This window comes from Pseudonaja textilis, chromosome 2 (genome assembly GCF_049901715.1).
Source record: "Pseudonaja textilis isolate UNSWEBS1 chromosome 2, rPseTex1.2, whole genome shotgun sequence".
Taxonomy (NCBI): domain Eukaryota; kingdom Metazoa; phylum Chordata; class Lepidosauria; order Squamata; family Elapidae; genus Pseudonaja; species Pseudonaja textilis.
Window position 1 is genome coordinate 175472528 of NC_141991.1, and position 9727 is coordinate 175482254.

Here is a 9727-nt window from a genome sequence, read left to right on the forward strand (position 1 = left end):
ATCTTGGAGGTCTTCTAGGAAACAATAGCATTTCAGATGAATGGTTGTCCAATTCCTTATCAGCTTAGATTTGTTTCCATTTCCAATTTTTCCTAACGAATAGATTTTATATCTGTATAACAACAATGTGAAAAGTAAGACAGATGATTGTGATCTTAATTGCAAACATACTTCATCGGATACATTTACCCTGAGGATTATCAAATAATCCTCCCAACAAACACCTAATAAGTGTCATAACTACAGAAATACTGACATGTTTACACCCAGGTGACAGACCATAATTTTCTTCAGCTGTTGGACTTGGCAATGATGCACCTGCAATTCAAGTTTCAGTAACTCAACCAAGCCCTCTTCCAGATTAATAATGTACATTCAAAGTGACAGTAAAGTTATTCTTTCTTTCTTTCTTTCTTTCTTTCTTTCTTTCTTTCTTTCTTTCTTTCTTTCTTTTTCTTTCTTTCTTTTTCTTTCTATCTATCTAATCTCTCTCTCTCTCTCTATCTATCTATCTATCTATCTATCTATCTATCTATCTATCTATCACATTGTCCTACCAGATACCACATACTCAATCCTAATTGAGCTGTTTTACAGCATAGTGGTTTTTCCCCATACATTTTGTATTTCTCTAATCCTTGAAGTTTCCTTGAGCCTGCTGAAATTGCTCTGCAGGCTATATCCCAATCTGAGCTCATAGAAAAAGGAAGGAAAACCTAGGACCTTAAAAGCATTTTCTTTCTGGCACTTGATCCATAACAAGAAGGTAAAGGCAAGGAAAATAGAAGAATTCAAGGAGAGAGCAAAATACCCTCAACATATTGCAATTCAGGCAACTTGCCTGAGGTTGGTTGTATCAGGATGATGGCAGCATTGCTGATTGTTCTTATTTCTTGTGTACTTATAATTAGTTACTGATCAGTTAGATTTTAGTTTGTCAAGTTCCAAACATTTCTGAATGATTTCACACACACACACACACACACACATATGTTTTCTTAAGTTTTCGCGGGTACTTACATGTATGGTATTCAGCTTTGTTTGGGTATTTTCCCACGTCATTATAGTTGTGCTTTTAAAGTTGTAGCAACGTTTCGGCAGAATCTCATCTGCCATCATCAGGCTTCTGTATTGTGTTTGTCTGTAAGTCAGACTATCACAGCCGTTTCAGTTTTAAATTTAAATTAAATTTAAATTCAATTTAAATTCAGTTTTAATTTAAAATTGAAACGGCTGTGATAGTCTGACTCACTGACGAACACAATACAGAAGTCTGATGATGGCAGATGAGATTCTGCAAACATTGCTACAACTTTAAAAGCACAACTACAAGGACGTGGGAAAATACCGAACAAAGCTGAATGCCATACATGTAATACCAAAAACTTAAGATATATATATATATATATATATATATATATATATATATATATATATATATATACATACATACATACACACCCAGCATACAACATCATATAAAACACAAGTGGTATATGGGTATAAAATCACCCAAAAAACTCAACCCCCAAAAGCATGACTTTGCAACACCTGCACTAAAAAGGAACTCACCATCTAAATTCAGTCCTATGGAAACAACCAGGTTTTTTTTAATTGCCTGAAAGCAATAAAGTGGAGGCTCTGTGGCTCTCTGGGGAGATTCTTTCCAAAGGGCTGGTACAGCAATAGAGAAGGCCTGCCTACTGGAGATCATCGATCAGTTGGGGTTCAGGTATCATTAGTATCCTGATGTTAGTTGCACAACCTAAACCCCCGTCTGACCAAGTTGTGTGGTTGGGGTTTTGTATCTGGAGTCTGTAGGATCCAGGTGGAAGAGAACAAGCTCAGGCTCATTCCTAGCAAGATTGAAAGGCTTAGGATGCTTGTTTCTGCCTCTTCTGGGGAGTTTTCATTTATAATCCTGAGTATGTGACAGCATGAAGCTCTAAGGCACCCCACAAGTCAGGACTTGATTTCTTCCCCCTTACTAATACTAACTGGAACCAGCCACAGGCAGAGGATGCTCAATAATTTGGAGTAGGTCCATGGTTGCCATGGTGGCCATGAACTCCCTAATAACTTCTGTCTCAATGCTATTGAAAGGTAAGTTAAAATCCCCAAGGGTTACCAGCCTCAGGGATTTGACTGCTAACTCAGCAACAAAATGCAGCGACTTAGGCAGGAATGTCACTGCAAAGCAAGGAGGCTGATATAACAGCAAAAAAACAAAACAGAACCCTCCAACTGTTTCCTCGAGGTCCACTTCAATTATAAGGACTCTTATATGGCATCTGTGACACAGACTCTCCATAAGCTATTAACAGTTTCCTGTATGACAACTGCCACGCTATCCCTCCTAGTTCCAGGTCCACAGATGGCATCAAATCTGAAACCTGGGTGAGCACATCTGCAAAACCTCCCACATTTTCAGCACATCTGCCTCTAGGTCAGCGCTATTCTTGGTGATACATGGTTGGCTGGCTTCCTCACTAATGAGGATGAATTTATCATACACCAGCCTGACTTTTAATAGCAGTAGCCAGCGGCTGAGGCACCATCAAAATATTTCAATGGATATTTTCATATCTATGTCCATTGTATAATAGCCTTCTGTAATATCATTAAAAAAAAAACCAAAATAAAAGAAGTCACACTCCTCATAAAAATGTACTTAGTGTACCCATATTATTTTGAAGAAAAAAGCCACTAGTGGGAACCAATATTGCACTGACGTACTTCAGGTTTTCAGATGGAAGAGACTGGAACTAAGTGTTTACCTTGTCTTTCAGAGTACGGGCAGCTCTTGCCCATCATCTGCCACAAAGATATGGTTTATGGTGCCCTTGAGGCAATAATGGAATGTACTGTTTTTATTGTTGGGATCTGTGTTTTATTTGGTTGTGCAAGAGTTTATGAACAGCAGACAGCATTTGATAGTACAATTATTAATTTTTAAAAAATATTAAAAACAGCAAACCCAACACTTAGGCCTGCCCAGGGAGTGTTGATTCAAATTCTCCAGCTTGTAATAATTACTGCTAATTACAATAATACTGAAGATAAATAAGCTTTATTTAGCTGATTTAAAGGCATTCAAAATGCCATGAAATGTGCTCTACTGAACTTATTTTTTGATAACAAAACTTGAATTAACAATTAATTGGTTGTTTTAGTTATGATTTTATAATGGTCCTTTTGTGGAAGCCATTGGCTGTCAGTACTTTAGTCAGGGTGCATAGTTCAGTCTTAATGTGTGTCTTGTCTGCCAGGCGTTTGGTTCTAGTAATTAGTGTTTTACACTTCCTCACTAGTCCAACACATGGAAGCCACAGGTCATAGCATCAACTTCAATGGCACCAAAACCCTAGCCACTATAAAAAACCCCAGCCACAGAATCATCAAAGAAGCCATAGAGATTGAAAAAAGACCAGAAAGCATGAATAGAAGAGATGATTCCACCAGACTGTCAATCATTTGGAAGCCTGCACTCACAAACAAAAAAATCTCCACACCACTAGCCAGGCAAACACCTGGACACAAACAGATCCCCCCTGATACCTCCAGCTCAAACACACCCCAACCAGGCACCCAGATGAAACCTAGCTTCCTAACTAATGATAGCCGTCCATTTACCCGGAGCCAAGGCACTAAAGGCCTCCAATTTAGTGCCAAGGCACTAAAGGCCTCCAATAAAGTAACACAATATTGCCAGCCAATCAAGATACAAAAAGAGCCAAAAAACAGACAGAAGATATTAGAAACACCAATCAAGCAGAACACAGCAAACTCCAAGACCAATAAACACAGACCAAAACTCCCAACCAATCAGGATGAAGAAAAAACCATTCTGGCACAGCAATAGGCTGCCCCAAATTTAAATCTGAAACCACTGTAAAAGTCTGACTCATGGATGAACACTATACAGAAGCCTGATGATGGCAGATGAGATTCTGCCGAAACGTTGCTACAACTTTAAAAGCACAACTACAATGACGTGGGAAAATACCCGAACAAAGCTAAGTGCCATACATGTAAGTACCCGCGAAAACTTAAGAAAACAAATATCAAACCTCTATGGGGAGGAAATAAACAGCCAGATCAAAACCTACGAAAAACTGGAAATTAAAAGAGCAGGAACACTATGTGATCTCCAATTCCTACGCAGCTGCAGAGACAACAATACAACACCAACCTGCTTCAAATTAACATTTCATCAAAGCACAGCAGCCACTAAACATATCCTGAAAAGAAGTGAAATGGCTCTACTAAAGAATGAGCTCCACAGTAAGAGATTCCAATTAGATCAGTTAAACAAAGATTTGCTAGCACTACACCTGGAACTGAGCAGCAAAATCCACCCTCTACTTTGGGACAAGATAAAACAACTTACAACTTGGAGAGCTGAATCTGAAACCACTTACAAAAATGATAAACTCTTGAAAAAATTAAAGAAATTAGAACATGACAAGAAAACCCCCAACAACTCACAACAACACCTGAAACAATTAGTATACAATGTTTCCAACAGAGAACTCACCAAAACAGAAACAGATGTCCTAACCAAAGGATTCAATTATGCTATAGCACCCACCCCAAAAAATCCCCACAGAATCCATCATATGTGCAGTAGAATCCAGCCTAACCAAATTAAATACAGATGAAGCTGATAGAATAAGACATCAGGTTACCAACATCCTATGCACAAGCAAACCACCCAAAAGCAACTTGCAGAAAGAAGAAATTAAAGCGCTACAAACCCTGAAACGAGATAGCAGCATAATCATCCTTCCAGCAGACAAAGGGAATGCCACAGTAGTAATGGACAGAAAAGACTATGAAACAAAATTGACAGACCTACTCCAAGACCCCACATACAAACCCATAAACACATACCCAACCACATATCTGGAAAAATTAACCAAGAAGAAAATTATAACCAGCCACATGAGCAAAGACATCCAACAGACGATCATCCCAAGAGAAAAATCTTCCAGATGCCCCAAACTATACGGCCTCCCAAAAATACACGAAGAAGGCATACCTCTCAGACCCATAGTCAGCTCCAGAGGAGCACCACTACAAAACCTAGCTAAACACTTAGCAAAACAGCTACAGCCCCATGCTGAAACAGCAGCTTCACATGTACAAAACTCATACCACTTCTTGGAAATGATCAAAGATCTACATGTGGAGCAAGAAGATCTGCTTGTAAGTTTTGACGTGGTTTCACTATTCACTCAAGTCTCGATAACAGAAACTCTTGAAATCATCAAAAATAAATACCAACCACCCAAACACCTCATGGAACTAACAGAACACTGCTTAACCAACACATATTTCATATACGAAGGACAAAGATACAAACAAATTGAAGGAGCCCCTATGGGATCACCACTGTCACCCGTCATTGCAAACCTGCTCATGGAAGAATTCGAATACCCAACAAAGCTGAATACCATATATATATACATATACCATATATATTGCTTTGTTGGCCTACTTTTGTAGCACAGGGTGCAAAGCAAGGGAGCAAGGGGTGGTTCTGATCACATTCTATGGTATTTCCTACAGCTGGAGCACACAAATATATTCTGTAATTACTCTGATGAGACACTGACCTCTTCCAAGTTACAATATCTCCCTGGAATACAACCAATTTAGAAAATTCTATCAGAGTATCCGAGTTGGGCAATTTTGTTCCCAGCTCAACCAGCAAGCAGCCCATTTCCATTTCATACACCCACTTAATAACAAAATGCCTCTGTGTTAACTCACTTGCAAATTAGAAAATAAATGTAAAAGTTGGTTCTCAGGTTGATAAAGAATTAAGCAACCACTGTATAAATTACTCTTACATCTGCAAATGTCAGAGGAGATCCTCACTGTGAGGGCCTTGTAAGGCTGCATACATTATATATACTGTGTAGCACAAGTTTCCTTAATCTGATATGTGGTTTTTTTCTTTCTCAATAGAAATGTCGGAGGTGGACAGATTCATACTTTGTTTCACAATAGAGTAAGAGATTGCCACAACAGGCGGTTGTTGTTGTTGTTTTTCAAATCTATTTTCTTATATTTTCCACTTGTTCGGCTGGTGTTTCCTCTTCTTGCACCAGCTAAGAAGCAAAGAAAAAGACTGGAACACATTGTCTCCACAAGCAACATCCAGATAAGCAGGAATGACCAAACAAAGCAGAACACGAAGTTTAAGCAGAAAACAATGACCTAATCAAGGAACCACCAAAGAGAAAAGCACATCCCCAACAGCAGTGGCAAGTCAAACTTCTGTATATAAACAGAGAACAAACCCCACACTCACTTGCACTGCTGATGTTACTTAATTGGGTAATGAAATGTCTGAAAGCAAACGATCAATCACTCTACTGTCTTGGGCATTTCCTGAGGAGATTTAAGTTGACTTCCTGCAAGAGCCGAGGGCTAATGAATATATTTCACTCTTAGAGATATATGGGGATCACTGAATGCTCTGAGGAAATCCTGAGGCACTCCCAGATATCCTTTTCAGAAATGCTCTGGGTTTACTGAAGGTGACGTAATCACTCAGCAAATATATGTATAGAACAGAGTACACAATCAGCCTGCTGTGTTGCAGAATCGTGGCAAAGGGGACTTACTTGTTCACATCAGCACATCTTCAGTGAATTGCTCGGATAGCTTTCCTTGATTATAGGCAAGGTCCTCAAGGCTAGGCATGAAACAAACTCCAAGATTTGAGACAACTGTACCACTCAGTTGCAAATATCTTTTTCTCCAACAAGATATTATAAGTGGTGCATTTATAAGCATGCTTGGAAAAGGTCAATTGTATAAATGCATTTATACAATATAGGATTGTACATAGGAGAGCCTTGGTTGTCATCAGTGATTATCCTTACTTAGAAAGTTGATTCTTCTGGATCTTTCAGTAGCCTTTGATACCACTGATTGTGAGATATTGCTAAGAGCAACTTACTGTGCATTGCATAATGGGGGCTCCATACCTATCTGCAAAATCCCCACCACTGAGAAAAATTTCTGTTCTTGCCACAAGATTGCGAGATCTCCTTCAATATTCAATGTTTATATAACTTGTGGAAGTCATCCAGATGTTTGAAGTGTGACCTTCAACTCCATCTGTCTTTGCCACCTGCTTCTAGAATCTAGATTCATTGGTTGCACTGTGAAGAAGTATCTAAGTCTAAGTGCTATTGCTATTATTATTGTAAAGTATAATAATAGAATTTTCAAAGCCTTTCCTTGCTCCATTTTATACTAAAAGAAATCAAGGTGAGATCTGTTAGATTGGGTAGATCGGTCCCCACAGAGACACGAGACCAAAAGTGAACATTCAGCTCTTTATTGAGTATACAGTTCTGTACAAGACCAGCGCTTCACAGCAGCCCTTCATATAGGAGCTGTCCGCGGCACGGCAGCCAATGACAGCGCTTTGAATCTCCCACGATCAGCTCGGCCAATCGCGGTAGATTCTAAGCGCGCCAATCACGGCCATTTAGTCATCCAATCAGGTTGCGGCCCATGTGGGCCAATCAGGTTTCAGGATTTGGAGTATGTTAATACAGAACACCCCTCCCCTCTTGGTTTCATCCGACGGAGCGTGGTCACGTAGTCACGCAAGTAGGTGGGGCTTCATAGCTGCCTAGTTGACCTGCGCGGTTCAGTTGTTGTTTGGTCGTTGACCGGTTCGGGCAGACCTTTCATCGCTCCTGAGTCCTTGGATGGAACCGCCTGAAGGGTGAGCTGGGCCTTTACTGGTAGCTCCCTCCCGGTCTACCCGGGTTGGTTGAGCTGCCGATTCTGCCATTCCCGCCTGGTCTTTCCGGGCTGGTTGAACTGGCTTGACTGCTCCCCTCAGGTGAAGCCTCGGGTTGTTCATCTGCTGTGGATGTGTCATCTACCGGTGAGTAAGGCTGGTTTATTATTGCTTGGGGGTGGTTTATTCTGGTTGGGGGGTGTTCTGCTTGCCCTTTTGGATTTTCTTCCTTTCTTTGCTGATGGTTTGAGGTCCCCCGCCCCTTCTGGTTTCTTTGTTGTTTGTTGGTGGTGGTGTTTGCGTGCTGTCAGTGGCTATTCTTGATCTGAGCTGGTCGATGTGCCGCTTCCAGCTCTGCCCGTCGGTTGTCTGTAGTCGGTAAGATCGGGGGCCTGTTACCTGGGTTATTTGTGCTGGTACCAAGAGTGGGACCCCTGTGAAGTTTTTTGCGTAGACAGTGTCTCCTATGTTAAATGTTCAGTACTTACTTGAAGAGTCTGGGGGCTTTCGGGGTTATTCGTGGGGTGTAATCTGTCTAATGGAGATCTTAGTTTTCTGCCCATGAGTAATTCTGCTGGGCTTTTGTTTATGGTAGTGCTGGGTGTAATATGTTGTATTAAGAGCATTTTATTTATTTTTTCTTGTATGTCGCCAGTTTGAATCTTGTATGGTATTTTTTGTGAATCTGACCATTCGTTCTGCCCGCCCATTCACCGCCGGGTGAGCTGGCGTGGTTAACGTGTGCTGTATACCCCGTTCTGCCAGAAATTTTTCGAATGCTAGTGAGGTAAATTGTGGCCCGTTATCCGACACTAGCACGTCTGGCAGCCCGTGTGTGGTAAAAAGTTTGCTCAGTTTTTTTATGATGGCTTCTGTGGTTGTCGTTTTCATGGTGCTTACCTCCAGCCAGTTGGAGTAAGCATCAACGGTGATCAGAAACATGTGCCCCTTGGTAGGCCCGGCAAAATCTATGTGAATTCTGGACCAGGGGCCCCTGTGGGTTTCCCATTCCAGACTTGGGGCGGGGGGGGGGTTGGTCTGATTCCCTGGCAGCTTTTGCATGTGGCTACCCAAGTCTCAATTTGTTTGTCCATTCCCGGCCACCAGGCATAGCTCCTGGCCAGGGCTTTCATCTTGACAATGCCCGGGTGCCCCTCATGCAACATTGACAACACCCCTTTTTGCAATGTCTCTGGAATTACAACCCTGTCCCCCCAAAGTATGCAACCCTTCTGTGTGAAGAGTTCAGTTTGCCAGTTTCTGAAGGTTTTAAATTGTTTGTTTCCGTCGCTTTCCGGCCACCCTTTCTCCACCCAGCCCAAGACTCACGCCAGCTGCTTGTCTTTATTAGTCTCTCTGGCAATGTCTGACGAGGTCAGGGGTGGGTTGGGCAGTGTCTCGATGTGCAGGGTTGTTGTGGGTGCCACGTCATTGTCCAGGTCTGGCAGGGGAGAACGGCTCAATGCATCTGCATGTGCGATGTTCTTGCCAGGCCGGTGTGTTAACTGGTAGCTATAGGCGGCAAGGAACTTGGATCACCTTGTCATCCTGGTCTCTTTAGGCGCGTAATGAGGTAAATCGGCTCAGCAGCACTTCCACGCCTTGTGGGGAGTTGATACTGCAGAGTTTCCCCTTGAATAAAAAGGCACGGTGGGGCAGATGGGTGCTGATGCCCCCACCCCAGACAGTGTTCCCAGGGGAGAGAGAAAAGCCTCGGACCCTTTTAAAATGGAGCCTCTCCCTTCGGGTGCGGGCGGCGGCGATCATAGCGGCTTGGCTTGAAAAGATTGTAATGGTACGGGCTAAGAAATATGAATTTTTAGCCATGCGGCTGAGGCGTTATCACCTCCGATCGTCCTGGGGGTGAGAGATCATTATCTGAAGCTACGGTGAGCTCCCTTGGCTCGAGTTATATACCGTAGGGAGCTGCTTGACTCATTGAAACTAAAAGCCTTA